This window comes from Gavialis gangeticus, unplaced genomic scaffold, assembly GCF_001723915.1.
Source record: "Gavialis gangeticus isolate Ggan-Ray unplaced genomic scaffold, GavGan_comp1, whole genome shotgun sequence".
Classification (NCBI taxonomy): Eukaryota; Metazoa; Chordata; order Crocodylia; family Gavialidae; genus Gavialis; species Gavialis gangeticus.
In genome coordinates, this window is record NW_017728993.1 from 73,404,554 (window position 1) to 73,426,902 (window position 22,349).

Consider the following 22,349-nt stretch of genomic DNA (forward strand, 5'->3'; position numbering starts at 1 on the left):
GGGAGGGCTAGCGGAAGATTGGAGACACAAGAACGTCAGGAACAGCTGCAAGGCTTGGGGCGTGCTAAAGGGGAGGTAGGAGGCACGCATAGCCCATAAGGCTGGGGTGCACCAAGTCACCCTAAGATCATAGAAGATAAAAGGCAGCCTCCCATATAAGACTACATGAGATCAAAGACGTGGCGGGCGAGAATAAGAGGGTGCTGATCTCCTAATTGGCACAGCAAGGGGGCGCTAGCGGGATCATGGCTGCTCGTAGGCCCCACTCTGTGACACTTTGCTTTCTGCCCCCTGCCATATCTACCACTGTGCTGTCTGTCCCCTCCCTATGTGCCACATATGGGGGCTGGCCATGCAGCTTCTGGCTCTGGCTCCCTTGCTTCAGACGGGCCACCAGATCATCCTCTGGTATAGATTAGGGTGTGGATTATATATGTATCATTGTATCAATATCAAAGGATACCACTAGAAGCTAATACAGTACAGCTGTTATGTCTGAATGACTCTGTAGTGATACAACTTAGCAAAACTGCTCTATCTTTAACCCTGCTTCATCCAGGGTTGAAGTTTGAAAACTTGTATCACTACAGGAGCATGTTGCAATATGAGAGCTGAAGTGGGTTTCTAAGCTCCAAATTCTTTCCTCTGCCCTTCACCTTCCTCTTTAAATGTATGTTTGTCTATGCCCTTGGTATAGCTCTGCTCACTCTAGTAGCTAAATTGATTTATACCAAATGAGGGTTTAACTCCATGAAGTGGCTAAAGATAAATATGTAAATGATAATAGCAATGAGCTGCATTTATCACCATTTTTTAAAAGTCTCTCTCAAATTGTTAGGATTGGTAGTTCCTGTATGTATGAATCTATAGGGGAAATTGCCCATATTCCAATCTTAGCTCAGCAATAACATTCTGCTTTCATCTAAATGATAATTATTAAAGTGTTGATTATAGAGTTAAATGACTTGATGATGTTTTCTATCTATATAGAAATGCTTTTTGCTTCTGTTGTATTTAAAATAAAAACAAAAAAGAGGGGGCTCAGGGGAGGGAGTTTATTGTCAATCATGAATGTCTTCTCATTAAAGTATTAAATGTAATCTGCATGTTATGCCTGGAAAACAAACCATGAAGAGCCTGATTTGATGGCCATTCAGATCCATGAAAACTCCTATCATGTTCAGTGGGCGTTGGCTCACATCCTGAATAGAGATTTCCTGTACCTCCAGGAAAACTTGTATTTATGTACATTATGAATAAATTATGTAAAATTAGCTCAGGCCTGCCACATGGGATATTGGAAAGTTCAGTTGCTTTCTATCCCCTTATAACTTCTTTTCTTCTGTGGGAGGAAAAAAGTCCCTTTTCAACCAAATGACAAACGTGGATTACTGGAACCAAGGGACAAAAATACAAATCCCATTATCAATATGCATGCCCTGCAAAACTAAACTGATTTTTATTGTAATTCACCACAGATGTCTTTTGAATTAACTACTATGCTTACAAGCAGGCACCACTCATTTAAAGACAAATGTCATACTAGATCAAGGGAACTTGCAGGGGTAGGGTGGGAACAAATTTCCCTGAAGAGGAGAACTAGAGGTTCCTTGACACTTGTTATGGATTTCTGGTAGAAATTTTAAGTAACTCATAGGACCACTTGCCAATGAAAGTCAAGAAGACTTTGACTCCAAAGTCAGTTGTGCTGTGAAAAAGTTACTTTTTCCTACTGCAAATTCAATTAATATGGAAGGCATGCATATGTTATGGCAGATTGCAGCTGAAACCTTAAGACATATAAAACCAGTGTGTACCTTCATCCAAATTTGATGCTTTGTTACCATGGTGATGATCAATGGGCATGTTGCCTGAGCAAGCACAGGATTTAGTTTTTAATATGATTTATGCATCATATTTGTGAAATAAAGTACATTCTTTTGTTTAAAATAAATGTTTAGTATATTTAATATAAAGAGGCTACATTGTCAATAAACTATTCAGTAGTACATATACATTTCCTAAGAAATTGTTACAGATTAGCTAGGAAATAAAAGAAACTTCAAATTTCTCACTTATCCGGTATGTTTCTCCTACACTGGCTAGAAGCCCTGTTTGACTTCTGTGATATTTATTTTATTTATGTGTTTGTTTCCAGTATTTCTGGGGATTAGTCATTTGGCAATAACAGAGGTGCCTTACTGGTAAACTGCAGTTCTCCAAGTATAAATATTTGAGATATCAAGGCAAACTGGAATTTAAGCTAAATGTAATTATTTTTATGATTCCCAGAAGCAATTGACTCTTGGGTCAGTTCACATGTAATGGTTACAGAGGCCAATAATACAAGCTACCTGTGTAAACTGTCCCAATAATGTGAGCCAAGTGTGTTTCCTAAAAACACACTGGTCACCTGAGTAAGAACAAAAGAATCCAACTCCAAATTCTCATTTTGTCCATAAATTTCTGGCTTTTTTGCTTGTGCTGTTCAGCCAAGAAATTCAGGAGATTAAACAATGTATGAGAAACATTTAGCAGACACTGGGTTTGGGAAAGAGACATTGTAAAACAAGAGAAATTGAAAAGTAGGTTTTGGTCTTCAGAAGTATGACATTTCATATTTATTCTTCTTAGGTTAGGCGATTGGTTTGTTTAGTGGAAGATTAGCATACTTAAATGTGGTTGAGCCTAATAGTCTTGTAATGACCAGGCTGATGTTCTTATACAAACATCTACAATCAGGTTTATTAGCTGATCATCTTCTCATCTTCTCTTAATTGTATATGATGTCAATTATTATCTTCAGTAAATTCATACATTATGAGAGAGTTGCTTTTTAAATAATCTTTTCTGGTCCAAATCAACCAAATATATATATTGCAATCCATTTTAAATGCAAGGTTGTTACATAATATAGCATCTTATTGGAAAATTGGCATAATGTTACATTTTTCATAGAATTAGCTATAATTTCTTTCCTTGTGCAATTGTACCAGTTTAATTCATATTTGGGCAATATGTATATTATAGCCACTATACTCTTAGTAGTGTTTTGCATGTTTATAACTATTCCCTCAAACCATTATATCCATTTTGATAAATTCTTACCTCAAGAAATCAAAATCCTAATAGTACTGAAAGACTTTTTTTTAAACACACGGATCTTAGATTTGTAGTATGTTTAAATCCCCAAGGTGAATTTGGCCCTTGGCACACATTCATTTAATAGCTCCATGGGATCAGATATCAATCACATCACACGATATTTCAGTGTAGCAGGATCATGTAGTGGGATGATAATACTGGGTTCCCCTATGCCAGTAAGTTGAAAGTCAGGTGCATGCTGGTCCAGTTTGTCAGCCCCATCCCCAGATGGCCCCAGGTCTCAGTTGGCTCATTTCTAGGTTTGGGGCTGACAAAGCTTGAGTCTTGGCCACTCAGCACTGTCTGTCACTCGGCACAACAGGTTTGAAGGCTCCTCGCACCAGAAACTTTAAATCCTGTGCCTGCCAACTCTAGTGGGCTTGTCAGGAATGGGAATGAGAGGCTCTTGGTGAGAGATCAGAGACAAAAGACTTTGTTGGCTAGGAGCCTCTGCTCTGTGCCCTGTACCCCCACCAGAGCTATCAGGCACTAGGTTTAAAGTACCCAGTACAGGAATCCCTTCAGCTATACCCTGCCTACAGCTTCTGATCCTTTCCTTCCTCCCTTGCCCCAGAAAATCCCATGCCCTGTTGAAGAACTGGGGCTGTCCTGGGGGTTGGCATTGATAATCAGCTGATTGTCATCACCAGCCCGAGGCAGCCCTTAGCCCTCAGCCTGTTGGAGACCTGGACTGTCTTGTGCCAGAGCTGACAATTCTTTTGGCAAGCTAGGTAAAGACAGACTGTCAGGCATCCAACCTGGATAGCCCTACTGTGTGGACATGCCACATATTCAATATAAGGTGTCATACAAACCAGCTATAAAAATTATTGTCATTTATGAAACATTTTTATGGCTGGTTTGCCATTTTATGGTGCCTTAAATTGGGTGCATCTGTACCAAGGTTGCCATTTATGCTGTGATTAACAAGTTAATCACAGCATAAACCTAACATGTAGAGGGGCCTTAGGCACAATTGCTAAAACCTTTTTCTTTTTTTCTAAATCCTTATGGTGCTTTTGACTGTTTAAGACTTTTTTTAATGTACTTAATTGGTAGTATTGATGTTTTTCTTAGGCAATGGGGTAGTAAAATTTTAAATCACATAATTGATTATGTGTAGAATTCAGCCTGACATTTCTTGCAAATTTCATCAAGGCATAATACTAACTCTAAACACGACCCCACCACTAGTGTCTAGGTACTTCCAAATTTATATTCCCACCACCTGTATAAGTTAAAGTGGTGGCATTTTACCCATTTTAAGTGTACAGAAATGGGGCACAGTGATCTTTCTATGGTACTGTTAGGAAGTTTATAGCAGAACAAGAAACTGAACCTAAGTTCCAGTCTTGCATTCTGACTAATTATGGGCAAAATTTTCTTTAAAAGTACCTGAGAAAAATAGAGTTCTAAAGAGCAGGGGTCTACTCAAGATTCTGTGGAAACCATGAACTCTGGGATTGCACTCAGAATCAACAACAACAAAAACATACTTAATAAAAGTAAAATGCTGGCTCCTTAGTGGCAGCCAGCAGTCCTCATTGCTGTGGCCCAGCCCCGCAGTCCACCTGGAGGTGGGGAGGGGGGGAGTGCTGGCTGGAGGGGTGGCATGAAGGGCAGTGGACAAGATGGCAGCCACTCGCCTGTACTCCCTCCCACCACCGTGGCCTTTCTGACAATCAGCACTGAGACAGAGGGCTGACAGAGCACATCCATAAAAATATCTACCAAATTTGCTCTTTATGCCAGTACCAACCTATGAAAATTTTTAGTTTTACCACAATTTAAGTAGGTCCCTACTCGGAAGGTCATCTGGTCCTGCCTCCTGCTCAAGGCAGGATCAGCTTCATCTAAAGCAGGGGTGGGCAAAATGCAGCCTGCAGACCAGATGTGGCCCACCAGGCCATTCTATCTGGCCCACAGGGCCTCTAAAAAATTTAGAAAATTAATATTTATCTGCCCCTGGCTGCCTGTCATGCAGCCCTTGATGGCTTGCCAAAACTCAGTAAGCGGTCCTCTTCCCAAAAGAATTGCCTACCCATGATCTAAAGCATCTGGACCAAGTGTCTGTCCAATCTGCTCTTGAAAATGTCCATGGATGGAAATTTGACAACTTCTCTAGGTAAGACTTGACCACCCTCATAGTCTGAAAGTTTCTCTTAATCATTAATCTAAATTTCCTCTGTTGCAGCTTGAGTCCATTGCTCATAGTCTTGTTCCTATGGCCACGAAGCAATGCCCATCTCCATCCTTTCCATAATTGCCCTTCAGGTATTTAAAAACTGTTATTAAACCCCTCCTCATTCTTCTCTAATCTAAATAACTCAAGCTGTTCCAATCTTTCCTCATAAGTCATGCTTCCGAGGTCTTGAAACTTAAGTTGTTCTCCTTTGGACATGGGCAGGTCTAGGATTTCCTAAAGGGGTGTTATCTACACCATTCCTCAGAACACAGTAGGAATGGGGGCAAAGAGTCTCTTGAGCCCTAGGTTGGCGGAGGACACCAAAAAGCCAGACAGGTACTGGGCACTTTTAGGGAGAGACCTGTGTTGCTGCCACTGCCCTTGTCTACAGATAAGCCAGACATGGATGGAGCCCCAGATCTGCTCCTGTTCCACTTCTATGGGGGCCTGCAAGGAGCTGCATAAGATGCTGGGCTCAGTTAGGGACAGCAGCAGCAGTGCTTAAGTTCCTCCTTCCAATGCCTGTTCCCTGTCCCCCAGTTCCCAGGTGTCCCTCACTGGCTGGGAGCAGGCACTGTAAGAAGGAATACATCCCCTGCCTCTGTCACTGTCCATGGGTTGACAGGAATGGGGGAAGTGCTTTAGAGCTACTTCTACCCTGCTACAACAGCAAACTAAAAGCACATGCTTGGCTAAGCACAGCAGTAGTGTCAGCAATGACTAGGTTCCTCTTTCCAGCCTGCTATGTGCCCAGTCATCACCTCCCCCTTGTGTTACCTGCCAGAAAAAGGGAGGAGCTTTCCTGCCGCTGTTGCTGTTCCCACTCAAGCTCAGCTCTCTATGCAGCTTCTCCCTGGAGCCTGTAGCTAGAGCCTGGCAGAAGGAGCTCTGGAGCTCCCATCTTGCCTGGATCAGCCAGGAATGGTGACAGAGGGTGGGTGCCATTTTTTGGTCAGGTCACACTGGGAGAGCAGCAAATGCAAAAAGAGGAAACCTGCCCACTGTCACTGACTCTGCCAAGTCTGGCACACCATGTAGCTGTGTCCCCTGGCTGGATTGGCTCTGGGACTCTGTATGTGTCCAGGTCAACTGGGGACAGCAGTAGAAATGGGATACATCCACACTGATGCACCCTACCTCCCCCCTTCCCCAGATCTATCCCTTCTGCAGGCCTCTTTTTAATCTGTCCATATCTTTCTTGAAGTATGGGGCCCAAACCCAGACACAGTATTCCAAGTGAGGCCTCACCTGTGCTGAACAGAATTTAAGCATCACTGCCTTTGATTTGCAAGTGACACTCCTGTTGATACAACCCCATATGCTGTTGGCTTTTTTTGCAACAAGGGCACACTATTGTTGGCTCATAGTCAATGAGCCTATTGTTCCTCTGAAAAATTCCTTCCAGAGAATTCCTCCTCAAATTTGTTTTCCTGTTTTTCCATGCTATGCAGGCTCTTCTGACACTTTTGTATTATTGCAAAGAAGTGTAAACTATTGTCCTTCTGGTGGTGATTGTGGTGGGCAAGTTTCCCTCTAAGGTGCGCGTGTATGCAGCCGTGTACAACTAAAAGTCTTGCCATGTACAGCCTTTTCAAGGCTGCATACTGGGAGAGGAGCTTAAGGTAAGCTCCGAGGCAGGGGTGGGGGGCCTGACGTGGGCTCTCCCAGTTCCGGGGACCTGTTCCGCTCCCTGCATCACCTTGGGGAGTGAGGAGGCACGTGGCATATGGGCTGGAGAGCAAAGCAGTTCTCTGGAGCCAGCAGAGCCTCACTCAGGGCAGGCAGCAACTCCTCCCTGAGGTGAGGCAAGGCAGGGATGGGGGCTGGAGGCAGGCCCAGGCTCTGCCAGCTCCAGGGAACTGCTCTGTGGGCTCCACTGGCTCTGGAGAAGTGCTCTACTCCCCAGCTCTGATGCCACATGCCTCCTCGCTCCCCAAGGGCCCCAGGCCTCAGCCCCCAGGCCCCAGCCCTCAACTCCCTTCAGTAAGTGTCCCACACTGGACCGAGGCGGCGCACTCGTGGACTACTCCTTAGAGGGAACATTGGTGGTGGAGGGAAATACAAGTACTGAACATTGTCTTGGCTCATGATGCTTCATGCAGCATGTACAGCTCCACAAGCTACTCTGTGGAGTCTTGAATTCTTTACGAGTTTCTGCCACATTTTTTCTTGTACCATTTTGGATTTTCTATAATGTCCACAGTGTCAGAGCACTAGCCACTCACCATAAACTTCAGTCTGGACTGGGTTATACCTTTTGGTTGATAGATTCTAATTGCATTGTCAAAGATAGTTGTTGATAATTCCTAGCAGTCCTTTTGAGTATTGGTATTTTGTCCCAGATGCCAATCATAATTTGGCCTCTTATCAGGGATTTATTTAGCTCCTTTTCTCTCCCCTGTGGCTCATCAGTATTAGATCAGTCAAACTCTTATGTCTTCAGTTTCCTTGTGTACTCCTTTAAAAACATATCACTTGTGTGTTCCATTTCATGTCATGTGTAATGCCCTTCACCCATTTTTGTAATCCAAGTACATATTGAACATCTTCCAGCAGAGCTCACTAAAAACTATGAAAAAAATCCTTTTGGAGTTTCAGCCCTACACATGGTAAATATACACACACATCATTCCCAATCTCACCCAGAATGCATGTGTTACATAGATTTCTCAAAACATCACCATCATCTGCCCTAAATTATTTTTAAAGATATATTATTTTGTATCTATGCATGTTAGGCACATGTTACAAGGGCTGATTTTCAAAAGATTCTTCAAGTTGCTGAGTGTTTTTGAACATCTGTTTTTTAGATTTTTATTAAAATGTAATATAATACTATTACTGACTACCTGGTATGTGCTACCATACAATAATGTTTCTGTGCTGAGCAAGTTCCATATACAACTAGTATAAGCTGTTTTCTGTTGTTGCTCAATAGGATTTTTTATTGAAAGCAGAAATATACTGACTTGTAATTAGCTAATCTTTAAATTGACTATAATATATTTTATGCCAACTTCACGTCTCTAAGAGAAAATGATTCACTTGAACTATTGTATACTGGTAAATGGAACTGGGGTGGAGACGCACTGAAAGAGCTGGCTGACTTTTGCCAATTTAGCATTACCATAATCTGAGGAACATTTTGGTGCTTTTCTAAGTAATTTCATATTTCCCTGCAAGCCTAATGTCTTTTGTATGTTCAAAAAAGATGGGGATCAAGGAACAAAGGAATATATAAAAATGAAATGCTACAGTGATCACTGATTCAGGGTTATAATACATGAGCAGTAACTATACAAGTTAATCAGCTGTTTCATAAAAATGTACTTCAGCCATATATTGCAGGGACTATTTGTAGACAGAAGACAAAAAGCCATTCAGTTCTTAACCTTTGCTAAAGCTGCTGGATTTGATGGAACTTTTTGTGATGTGGATATCTTTGTCTAGGCCAAGTCCCCAAACTTCCTTCATGAAGGCTATTGAGATGAATTCAATGACCTTTTAATAAACCTTTAGTTATACACTTGATACAGGAATTATGGTGTAAAATTCTATGATTGCTGTTATGCTGGGGTTGGACCGGATGATCATACTGTTCTGGCTTAAAAATATGTGAATTAAGAATGTTTTGACTGTACAAAGAAATGGACTACCCTAAACTTCACAAAGATGGCAGCTGACAAAATACAACAAGTGATGGAAAGCAACTGGTTTATATAATCAATACAGGATTCTTTGGGATACTTCTGAAGAAAGGTTTACTGAATACTGTTTGCCAAGAAAGCTAAACGGAGGAGCACCCTTTCACTTTCAGTATTTCAGAGTTCTTTATAAAAAGAAATACTTAACATCTCTCTTCTTGAATGGTCACTGCAGGGAGGTAACTTGCAATTAGGCATTTAAACTTATTACCTAAAATATCAGTCAACTGTTTAGATGCTTTGAGTTTTATAGTTAGTCTTATGAAAATAAACTTTGCACTCTTTAATAAATTATAACACATTTCAACATGTAACCATACCCACATGCCAGTTACAGCCTGTCAGTAAACCACATTATGAAATTATGAAATAATATTATACTGGTGTATGCTATGCTTCAGAATGGGTCAGAAATGTTAAGTACAGGACAATTTAAAATAAGATTGACAGGAAAACACTAAGAATAAGCTGATCAGCTGTTGAATATTAGCGGTCACTTAATTTTGAGTAGGGAGTATGTCTTAAGTGGGTAGCTGTCCTTAACCTTGCTCTGCTCTTTGTGCACTGGCCTTTTCCTTTGAAAGATGCCTATAAAATATAATCTGAATGAGTGTATTTCAATGCAGCAATGAAGAAACCTATAAACATTTTTTTTTAATCAAAGCAAGCCAATTGACTCCTAGTCATCCTCTGCCTGTGTGAATAACCTCCCTTCCTCCATCTGCCCAAAAGCTTTAATGTACAAAATATGCTGGAACTTGGCACCCTGATGTCCTGGGCATATACTGCCAGTGCTAAGTGCATTCAGTTCTCACTGACAAATCTGGTTTGCCACAGACTGAAATCAGAACAAGACATTCAGCCTATTTTTCCTTTGCATGTGATTGTTGAGAGAGTCCAGGGATTGACCCATGCGTAAGAGCTATGTGGCTGAGTGCAGATTTGTAATGTGGGTTTCAAAGCTGAAGAATGACAGGGAGTTGTTCCGTAATACTTAATTACATGCATAAACTATTTTTCAGCAGACTCTGCTGTGGAAGATGCTTTTGTACCTGGCATTTTTCAGGGAAGGTGGTTTGTAACTGATTGCTCAGGTCAAAGGAGGTTGTACCTGAATGCAGATTACAGAGCTTCAATGGCAGCTGAGGCCAAAAACAGTTTGCAAAATGGTGAAGCAAATGAGCATTTGTATTCTTGTTTTTATACGAGGAAGTAATTCAGTTCATGCCTTTATGGTAACAGGATCTGGTGGTCACTTGTCAGCATAGTGGGAGTTTGTGCTGTTGTGCTTCACTTAAGAGACAAAGGGGTATTAGTGATATTAGTGCATAAGTACAAGATATCTGCCAATGGAAAGATTTCAGTGGCATTATGTATAGCAGTATTTATAATCCTTTCTGAATTATGTGCTGGAAAACTGTGCTGGTTCATCTCTAACCAAACCAAGACTAGCCGTTCACTTCATGGACTTTGATACGTTTAAAATGATTTTTTACTAGAAATGAATGATTTGGGGTTGCTCAATATCTAAGTGTCTAACTGAAAACACACTAAGGAAGCCTGATTAGCAGGAAGTGCTGAACACCCACCCTCTAGAAATCAGGATCTTTTTTTTAGATGTTGAAGCTGAGCATCCAAAACCACTTTTTCGGAACATTTTTCCCAATATACAAGCCAAAAGTGATTCTGCCTGTCAATGCAGTTTAACTTAAGTTTTATTTGGGGAAGGAACTTTGGGAGTTGGCTCCTGCTTTAAAGATCGTTTCCTCCTCTTAAAGTCTCACTCAAATATTTCACTTTTGAAATGTGTCCAAAATCTGTCAGTCTGCTCTATGTGGCTGGAATAACTTTTTTGTTCTGTTTTGGTTTTAGTGACCCTTTAAATACTAAGTCTTCACATTTATCTGACCAATATCTCTGCCAAGCAGGTAAAGAGTGTGCTTTGCACTCATGCTTGCACTGGAGAAGGTAGTATGGCTTTTAAAAGAAACTGCTACTTCTAGACAAGGTAATACAACAATATCTAATGAGAGTAGGTGAAGTTACAACAAACAAAAGGTGAGAATAAACATTTGCTATACAGACCGTGGCTCAATCCATTGTTTTCTTTCCCTGAAGTTTGAAAACAAACACATTTTCTACTTCATTACCTGCTTAGTTCACATAAGTAATGCTGCCATGTGAAAAGCATGTTTCCTTCTCCTCCTCCCTTCCCATAATACTTCTGATCTCTTCGTGTTTGGAGAAACATGTAAAAATATTCCATATTCTCACTGGGTGATTTATAAAGGCATTGGTGCCTGTAATTAGAAGATTCTCAAGCACACTAGAAATATCAAGTATAATAGGCTAGAAAAGAAGGGACAAAAATTGCGTGGGAAATTTGGAAAGGAAATACAGGTTGATTTAACTCCATTTCATACGGTGGTCTGGATCTTTTCAAGATGGATCATAGCATGGTTCTCGTATTTCACACTAAAAGTACAGCTGCATGTTCACATTCTTTACCCATTGTTTATGCCTTTGTAGTATTGCACTTATTTCCCCTTGCATTTTTATTGTTTGCAACAATACCCAACAAGTTTGTTTTTTTTATTGAAGCTAACATGATGGCCCTCAGTTCTGTGCACAAGTTTGCCTTTTTGCTTTAATTCCACTTCTCAAAAACACTTGACAAAGCGTTTGGAAGATCCTTGTATATAATATCATGAACATACAGACCATAAAAGCTAGGTCTCTGCTATAGTTTGTCAAGAAAAACAAGAGCTATTTATAGAGGATGCACAGGCCTTGAACCTTTTTCCTAATGGGTTTGGGAAAAGAAAAGTTGGCTTCGGAACCTCTTCATCGTGGTCTTGGACTGAGACAGGGAAGTTCAGAAAAAATCTACCGGACTCTTCCCAAAAACTTGAAGTGGTTGCAGATGCCGTTGTGGCATACTTACACCCCAGAAGAGGATTACAAGGGGCCTAAAATCATGGGTCACTGGTGCCACCTTAGTCTGGGGTGGGAGGGGCACATGTCCCCTCCAGTGACCAGTCAGTGACTGGGGGTGGGTCCCCGTATAGCCAATCTCGATGACCGGGAGGGGTTCCCCTGTGGCTGATCCCACTGACCAGGGGGTTGGGTCCCCCATGACAGATCATGGGGCAGCTTCCGTGCACCCTCTACGCATTGCCACTGCCTAAAACTGTTTTAGCACTTAGTAAGGGAGTTGTGACAAAGGGAGAGTGAAAGTTCCAGAGTAGTGGAAAATTCAAATAGCCTACAAAGCTTACTCCCATAAACTGAAATTTATGGATGCACTGTACTTACACTCTTGAGGAAGAAGAATGTGCCTGTCTAATTAAAAGTGGTACTGCAAAATAATCTTCATTCCCATGTCCTTTTTTCTCTCATGCACACACACATAGTTGCTTTACTTGGACCCTGTTCTTACAGAAGCTGTGAATTCAACCTCCGTTGGTCATGCATATTGACTGATGTGGTCTTCCCTTGTGATCATGAACATGAAATACATGTCAACAGTCTCTCAATCTGCATAAAAATTAGCCTTTACAAACAAGTTATAGAACTGAAGGGCATATCTCATTTGAAAATATATTGTACCTTGAGATCTTATAAGAAAAAAATGCTTTTATAAATGGCTTTAATTTGTACCCCTTGAAGGTGCAGTAAACCTCCTTACACTTGAATAAGAATGAAAAGACAAATCTTCCCCTGAAAACTAATATTACCAGAGGGGACAATAAAAGAGACAATACATGAAAGGATCTAGAAAGGAAACTGAAATCCCATTTTTATAAAACAGGGCCTGAACCAACTTCCATTGAATTCACTGGACTCTTCCTATTAAACTCTATGGGGTTTGGATCAGGTTCCTAGTCAGCATGTATTTCCATTCATATATTAGATCATCAGCCACCATTTCTGAATGTCTTGTGAAATATTTCTAACTCCAAGCATTCAAAACCCATGAGATTTTGATTTAAAAAAAATAAGTCTAGGTCTTTTTGCTTGAGATCTTTAATCATAGGGCTTTTTGTTTCATCATAGGGCTAAAAACTTACTTTAAAATAAAAGTTTTATTTGTTCCTATGACTGCAGGAGTTTGAAGTTATCAGAAAAAATCTGAACATAGTATGCAATCTGATCTGACAGGTTGAAACAACCGTTCTTCTGCTGAGCACTAAGGTGTGTAAGAAGAGTGTGTGTGTCCTACCTATGGTGTGTCCAAACATCTGGTCCTGTTCCTCTCCCCACCCCCTGCAAGTCTCACAGGGTCTTGGGGGGTAGGAGGGCATGTATGTATGTCTGCACATGCATGCATGTGTCCTAGCCATAGCATGCCAAAGCATCTGGTCCCTCCCCCCCCAGCCACACTGTCTCAGGGTGTACATGCATGTGTCCCACCTATGGCATGTCCAAGTGTCTGGTCTCCTCCAACTGTGCAGGTTGTTGGGGGGTGTGTGTGTGTGTGTGTGTGTGTGTGTGTGTGTGTGTGTGTGTGTGTGTGTGTGTGTGTGTGTGTGTGTCCCTTTCAGCATGTATTGTAACCGATGCCCTCTACACACTGAACACACCATATCCTAACCTCCCCTTCCAGGGTGTTCTGCCCATTTCTCCAACCCCCCGCTCCCCCACCAAAGTTTTGTGAGTGAGTGTTGATTTGTTAAAAGGCAACATGTTCTGGCACTGGCAGTGTTCATAAGGCTTTCTTTATTGAAAAGGTGCATTTTGGCAATTTTAACATTATGAACAGAGACACGTCTCTTCTTCACACTGCAGTCTCTCAGACCTAATCCATTTTCTGTCCCACGGGCTGGAGAACTGTGGCCTGATCCCAGATGCCTACTGAGAATTTTGTCTAAGAAGGAAAAAGAAACGCAGCCCGATGACATGCTTTTAGGCAAAGCTGCATCCAGAGTCATAGGAAAATATATATGTATGTGATCCCTATATATTTTTTTCTCATTCCTTGTATGCAGTAGTACTTGGTGGTTCAGGAGAAAAGAAATAGGAAAGTAATCTAGAATGGCTGCTTACAGATTTGAAGAAAAAAACAAATGAACAGCACTTCAAGTTTGGCATGCCTGCACACCAAGCACAGTGCATGCCCAGAAGACCCATCATGTTATTTTGACCAAACTCACCCATCTGTAAAGATCGGGTGCTTCAGTGGGGCTTTTTGGTGCTTTTATCTAATAGCTGATTTGAATCAGCTATTAGATAAAAGCACCAAAAAGCCCCACTGAAGCACCCGATTTTTACAGATTCTGGGGAGCTGGGTCCAACTAATGCAGTTCGTCTTCTGGTAAAGAGCTGGTTTTTGTTTTTTGGTGCCTCCCCCCTTCCCTCCCCAACATGTCTGTCAGCAGCCAATACCTCTAAAAAAAGCTGTACAAATTACTTCATGTTCCATGAGTGCCTAGCTGCAGCTCTGATCTTTTTGTTTTTGATAATATTGTTCTGTATTTAGCATTGCCAACTCTCAGTATTTTAATGGATCTCACATATTTGGTCTTTTAAATCAGTTCCACATCCTGGAGTATCAGTTTATTGGCTCTTCTAAAATGAAAATGTCCAGTTTTCATACCTGTGGAAAAGAAAGAAGATGGAGGGTGGGAAGAGAGCAAATTGTTAAAGGAAAACTTGAATTAAGCTCATCTATTCTTTTTGCTTTTGTTTTGACTCATGACTTCTTAAAGCTTGGTGGTAGAAATATTGTGTATTACTTTTATGGTAAATTTAAAGGGCTTATGCTTGATTGTTTCTAGTCTGCATTAAATATGAACTTATGATGGAGTTCTAGCTATCACTTGGCTACATGTAGAAACACGTAGGTCCCAGAAAGATGAAAGGTTGCTTCACAGGTTTTGTAGAAGTCTAATTTGTATTTTAAAGGATTCACAAAAGGAAAGTTGGGGAGTGGGCATTAATGGAAAGATGCTAATTTCAGCTGCAACAAAAACAGACACACGTCTTGACTTGGATCCAGATGTAAGCTAAGAAAGTAGCCATAAACAGCTGAAACCTCTACAAACCTGTAAACATGACAGTCCCCCCACTTCACTGAATGAAACAGGGTCCTGTTAACACTGAATGCAATTGAAACACATGAGCTGTTGATAAAGGAATTATATTGCTGCCTAAGATGCTGCAGCTGTGTAAATGTTTGTTCCAATTAAATGATGCCTCTGTACATTATACAGGAAAAGATGAAAGACTGAGAGGAGCCAAGCTTGAGGTGTGTGCATGAAATGCATCTTTAAAGAGAGAATTAGCAATTTAGTCATCTTTTACATAGCACCAAGTAAATGGAAATAACATAATTGCTGTTTTTTTCCTTTAAACAAAAAATATGTAAATGAGAATGTGAATTCTTGTTTGGAAGAACCAAATAATTTTTGAGTTATAGTGTGTGCCAAATTTCCTGTGATGCCTATCTAATGCCCAAGCTGTGTATTATTGATAGTTTGGCTGAAGACTATGAAAGTTAATTTTACAAATGTGACTACCTTGGTTTAAAAAAACAGGATACTCCTCACCTCAGGAGTTTGGCATCTCTAGATAATTCCTGTATCCCAAAATGTTTGATTAGATCAGTGGGAGTCTACCTTTTTGCCACAGATTAGCTGTGTACCCTCTCTAAATGCCATTTGGATCTGCTTCCCATCTGCTTCTCTACTTTCTGCTTCTTGCTCTATCTTTAACTGCTGCTTGTTCCGTCACTGATCTGCCGTAAATGTGGCACAGGTTGGCCACCCCTCAATTTAGATAGTTTGGAAGCAGCCAGAGCAGGGACCTTCAGACATTCAAAGAACCATCTGAAGTTTAGTTTCGCTCTGTTGCTTGCTCCACCCTTTGACCTTACTGTCTTGTATTATTTGTATCACTGCTCTTCAACTCAGCTTCAGGCCACACAAAGCCCTCTTCTCATCTTGTCCCCTTTCCTATCTCTCTTAGCTCCCCACTCCAACCCCTTCAGTGCTTTCCCCACTCCATTCCCTTCAGTGCTCACTTTGCTCTTCTTTCAATTCAGCTTATCCCCATCTTAATGAGCTCAGATCAAGCATAGTCTATGCTTTCCTGGCAAGGGAAACATTGTGACCACAGAGGCAGTCTTCCTAGCCACACTGGGGAAGACTGCTCTCCTGGCTCAGGGCTAGTACCTGCCAAGGTAATGTACAGTAAACCTCCCACTTAGCTGCTGGAGTGGGAAGGTCTTGGCTTTAGCCTACTTTATGGAAATGGGAGACTCCTCCCTGGCTTGCCCCTGGGGCCTTAGAGCTGAGGGCAAGTAGGGCTGAGGGTGCAAGCAAAACCTGGGGACATCTGAACCCCAAGCCTCTGGGCTGGGGCCTGCAAGTAGGATGCCCTCCAAAAGTTTTGGGAACATCTGAAGCCCCAGATGGGGGGTGAGGGATGTTTGCCAGTAGTAAGGCCACTATGGTTCTGGACTGATTCTCAGATTTGGAATTTGTTTCAGCTAATTTGGCTCATAATACAGAAAATTAAAAAAAAAAAATCCCCATTTTATTAAAATATCTGCTCTCTAAAACAGCATAACAGTAGGTAACCACAATGCCATCCTGTCACTTACTCTGTTTATAGCCCTTTCTGTATTCCATATTTCTCAGCCCTTTGGGGCAGGGACCACTGGCTATTCTGAGGCTGTTCAATGTCTAGTACAATGGAAACTCATTCTTGATTGGTCCCTAGACATTACTCTAAAGAATTTTGGCAATAATAGGAGGAAATTCCAAAAGCACAAGTGGATACTATAGGCTAAAGTGTTACATTGTGCTGTTTGCTGTCAGCTGCCTTAGGCCTCCTAGGTCTAGGATCAGGGAGGGTCATTAAATGGAAACATTTTTAGATGATGAGGTGACCAAATACTTTCTTTTCTCTGACCTTCCCACTGTTTATTGCAGTTTGGATGGTAGAGAAAAATTCTAAACAGGGGAAAACAAAGGTATTGGGTATTGTCAAAGTCTCACAAAGATAACAGGATTCTTGGGCAAAACAGAATAACAGAGGAACATATGTTAGTAACAGAAAGAGAGAGGACATGATTCAGAAGTAAGGCTTTGTACAGGAAGGAATAATAGTGGATCCTCAGGGGATTCAGATCAAAGCCCAAAGAATGCTAAGTGGTGAGGAAACTCAGGTAGAGAAATGTGTATTGGTGCTTTTATTGTTTTGTCTAGATCTGGAAACATATTGTGTTAGCTGAAGTTAAGGTGACATTTTGAACCCCTTATAAAGAACCTGGGGATTTTCTCTACTATCCTGTAGTCCTGAAGAAGTAACCTGTGTGTCAGAGTAGACTGCTAGTAAAAGTATGCTTAAGCTACTGGAGACTCTGCCTGGCTAATAAGAGCCATGAGAAGCTGAGCTACAAGCTAATATTGCCATAAAGAGGGAACAGAAAGCCTATGGCCAAGAAGGAAAGAGACTGTGCTGAAACTTGCTAAGAGCAAGAGAAGCTTAAGAGTACATGGGCCCAGTGTGCTGGGCTCAGACAGAAGCCTAGTAAGCGGTTAGCTAGTGGAGCTCACTGAGACTATATCCAAGCAGAATCCCCAAGGCTCCTGCCAGAGCACTCATGTATGCCTCTATCTGTAACCTGCTACAACAGAAATGAAGTTGGTTTAATGTATCTTGTGCTGTGATGTGTTCCCAGGGTGTAAACTCCTGCACAGTTGAAATTCTTGCAACCCCAGAATTGGGGGAATAGCAAACAGTCACAAGAAGAGCAGAACAGAATTGCCATGTGACCTGCAGAGATTAGAGCAATAGGCATAACAGTTGTTTTGCACTGGAATTGGTTCAGTTACAAACCATTGCACCCACCCACCTGCAGACATCCCAAAACACTGATGCATGGAGACTTATAACAAGCTGGAAATCTTAAAAATCTGTGGCAGCAGTGGTAAGGCAGTTTTACTTGCTCTTTTCTGGATAATTATGTGATCAGGGCAAGTCTTGTTATGATCCCCAAAAGAATGCCTCTTGGATGCTTTTCTTTTCTCCTTCTCTCAGTGGGAGTAATTAAGGGAAGAAATAAATTAATCCCAGATACTTGAGTTAAAAGAAATGGGATTCACTTTTAAGGGAGAAGAGGAAAAGCTACTTGAAAAAGCAGAGTTTGTTCTTTCTGACATGGAGAAGACTCACTTATTTCAACCCCCTTTCTCTGGCTGAAGTGAGGAATCAGCGGTAAGAGAACTGGAAGTAAGAGAATGCCTCCCAGGGGGAATTTCTGAGGTTGACTACTTTTCTGTTTGCAAATGCAGCATTTTGTAGGAATAAGGAGAGTGACTACAATGGGTAGATCAGGGTAAAAGGGCCTTCCCTGTCCTTTTCTCCAGAGAGATGAGAATAAATGTCACCTATCCTAATAGCTTTCCCATCTGAGAGGCATCAGAATAAGTTGTTTGGCATCTCTCCTTCACCGATATAAAGAGGTAAGAGAGAAGATAATGGCTGGGAGAGAATGGAAATGGAACATAAAGAGGCAAGGACATGAAAGGAGGAGGAGGGGAAGTAGAAGATGAGAATCAGTGGTGGCACATAGGGGGTGCACGAGGATCCATGTGCACCCCCTGAGAGGGTTGGTGCATCCCCTGACCAGCCGTGCTCCCCACTTAGGTGATGGGGGTGGGGCGGGCTGGAGCACTGGTACCTACCCTGCGAGCGCCGGCTGGGGAGTGGGAGCACCAGATGTAGGCCATGTCGCTTCTGAAAGTGGCCACAGCCACTTTCAGGAGCAGTATGGCTGCTCACTGGTTGGTAAGTTTTGCCACGGGGGGCCCCTCCCAGTTGGCATGATTGGCTGAGGGGGATCCCCTGGTTGCTGACTGGTTGCTGGGGGGCACATGCCCCACCTGACTAAGGTGGCACCAGTTGCCCATGATGAGAATGAAAGGAGGGATGAAGCAAAAAGTAAAAATGAGAGAACGATTGGGTATTTACTTAAAGGGGACAAGAAGGGAAACAGTGGTAGGGTTGGGTACTAGAAGGTTAGAGACTTAGAAATAGGTTGGATTAGAAATAGAGGATGAAAAAGTATAAAAGAAAGGGAAGGAAAAGTAAATTGCAGAGAAAGAGAGACTAGAAGACAATTATAGATAAACAGAGTTGAAACAATTAAAAGAAGAAAGGGTGTGAGGAAAAAGCAGGTTTTGGGCAATTTGGGTACTATACTGAGATAATATCGGCTCAGATCTAAGGCACTTCCTCCTATTTTTGGTGTCTTATAGTGCCTTTTCACCTTTGTCCACTATGTGTTCCTAGTGTGGCTGTAATGTTTGGGCAGCTGGGTGACCAGGTGCAGCTGGTTAACATCAGGTTGTCTCCTCAGAGGCAAGGCAGCTACAAACAAAACTACCTCCTACCTTTCCCTGGAGCCATATACATTAGGGGCTTGAAAAAGGGAGAGCAGAGCCAGCTTTACCTAGCAGAAATCCTTCACCTGACAATCCTGCAAGGCTGTTACATTGAAATACCTAATATTATCTTATATAAAGGATGTCCTGGGGGAGGGTGTAGGGTGATCTCTGGACCAGAGCAAGTGAAAGAACTATCTTCTGGAAGCTCTGTTATGCGTGTGTGATGGGCTCGCTGGCAGTGACCTGGCCCAGGGGTTTTGAAAGGGCAAAAGATGATTGGAGGACTTGGGATTCCCTTTTCTCACCAATCAGACCCCAGAGATTCACCCTCCCTGGCCCCTGATTGGCCCCTTGGCTCACCTGGAGGGGGATAAAAAGGGCAGCACAGCTAACTCAGGGGAGACCAGTGAGGGACCACAAGGAAGGAGATTCAAAGAGCTGGCAAGAGCTGAGCCAGTGGGGCAGGAGCAGTTGCCCCAGAAGCACCTGAAGGAGTGGGACCTGCAGGCAGCGGTAGGACCCTCAGCAGTGCGACACGCGGCCGGCTGGAGAGGCTCCCTACTGGGCTCCAGGATTGCCTACAAAAGACTGTGGCCAGCAGCAGAGGCTCCTCAGCTCCAGCAAGCGTCTGAATAGCAACCTGAGAGGTTCCCAGCTCTGCTTCCAGCTCCTCCAATAAGAGGCCAGGGAGCTCAACTTGAGGCCGGGGGTCCTGGAAAGCCAAGACCCCCAGCAGCTTGATACAGTACCAGTACTGGTGGCTATGTGGTAGAGTACTGTTCTCTCATTAAAAGGTATATGGTTAAGTCCCCATTGGTGGTCTGGCTCTGCTCTATAGGGGGAGGAGAGTCCCTACACCTCCCACAGCGCTTGTGCACCTGCTTTGATCCCTTCAGTTGGAGAGGGGGTACCTCTTGGAGTACCACCCGGGTTACATGTGGGCTAGACTCACCCCTCCAAGGAAGTCTGTGGAACACAAAATGAAATAACAGGGATGGGATTAAGTTCAAAATGCTAAAATAAGGGCTTTATGTCAGGGCACAGAGCAGACAGACCTCTGCCAGCTTCTTCAGTCCTTTCCAGGAGCACCCACCACCCCTGTAATGTATCTAAGAAACTGGCAGAGGAACTCAACCTGGAGAGAAGAGGACACTAGGGAACAGAAAATGCCCCACAATGTGACCTTTTTTCCCCCTTGGAAATATATATATTTTCATTTCCACCTATCTGTATAGTCTCTGTTTTCTATATAATTTATGTTTACATCTCTCCTTTTACCTCTTACACTTTTTCACCCTCCATTTCCAGCTTCTTCCTCCCTGTCCTGTTCCACCCTCAAAGTGTCATGGATAGCCATCTTAGCTAGGACCAGGAAGAAAATAATAGAGGTCCTGCAACTTTGGGTGGTGTGTGAATACCTGAGACTGGGGTGAAACATGCAACTGGAACTTTAGGAAGTGAAATAATTAATAGTTGTCAGAAGAAATGAGTGGGAAGTACATCTCTATGTACTTGTCACAAGTCATCTCTATGTCTTGTGAGCTGATGAATGGACAAGGCTGGGAGCAGGGAGTGGTTCTCCAGCAGGCTAAGGAAAATTGGCGTAGCAGGAAGAAAATATGCATCTAGGAGAACAGACTGAAACAGCAGCAGTGATGGGACATGGAGAGTTTGAATCCTTTTATGATAAGTTAAATTCCTTAATCACTACTCAGTTTACAGAAACATACACTCCTTCCACAATCTCATACTTTCTCATTTGCCAAAATTCCCCTGAAAATCTTTGCCAAAAGCTGTGTACTTACCAGCTTCCTCCAACAGTTTCTCCAATGCTGTAATAACATTTTATTTTGTACTGCCCTTACATTTTTAAATGAACATATAAGATGAAGTTATTTTCATATTTAATAATCTTCATTGCTTAATGTGTCCTGAAGATGTTGTAGTACCTTCAGGTTGTGTCATTGCAGAGAACCATAGATGCTAGGGTGCTTTAGAAAATACAGGATTTCTGTAAGGTGTCCTTATGTGTTATTTTTGAAAGGAAATAAGATCTTAGCACTGGTAATACACAAAACCTAAGATTTATTTTTGGCCTTGCCAAAGGCTTCCTATGAGACTTTCAGCAAAACCCTTCATCCTATTGCTGCCTACATTTTCATCTGTGAAAATTATTTGATATGATGCTGTGAGGGTAAACTAATGTTTGCCAAGATAAACATTTGTTACTTTGTGCCTATTGGAGAGGATGGTTATATTTCAAAGAAATTCATTTAGAATGGGAATATTTTTCTCTGTTCACAAATAAAAGAATCCTGATGTTCCAGTGTCTATACAATTGTATCTATTTCTATCTTGTGTTGGATGGAGGAATGGCATTCTGCCTTGCTAGGCCAAATCCATCTATCCTTAAACACATGGAACTGATAAATTATCCCTTTTTCAGAATCAATGATATAGTGCTATTCATTCAAATCATAAAAGATGTGGTGACACGCAGGCTTTCTAATCATAATGTCAGTAACATAAAGAGAAGTCCTTTTTAGACACGATAAATAAAAATGACAGTCCACTCAGATTCTTTGCATGCTTTGTCAGCTTCAATTCTTGTCTGTGCTTTAAAGTCTTTTCATATGTGCTAAGATCAGACCATGCCTCTGAATAACTTACTAAGTATGATGTATTTTGTTAAAATAAAATCTAACACACCTAATGGAGAGCTGTACTCCTGCTTTCCTGCACTGCACTGCACTGAAGTGCATTAACTATGCAATAGTTTGTAAAGGGACTGATTCTTGGTAATTTTGCTTCTAGTCCCATTGTTACCAGTGGGGGACAACTCTCACTCTCTCCGAGTACCACTCCAATGCCTTTTCTCTCTTTTCTTCTGCTTTGCTTTCTGCTTTCTACCCTATGATCCCT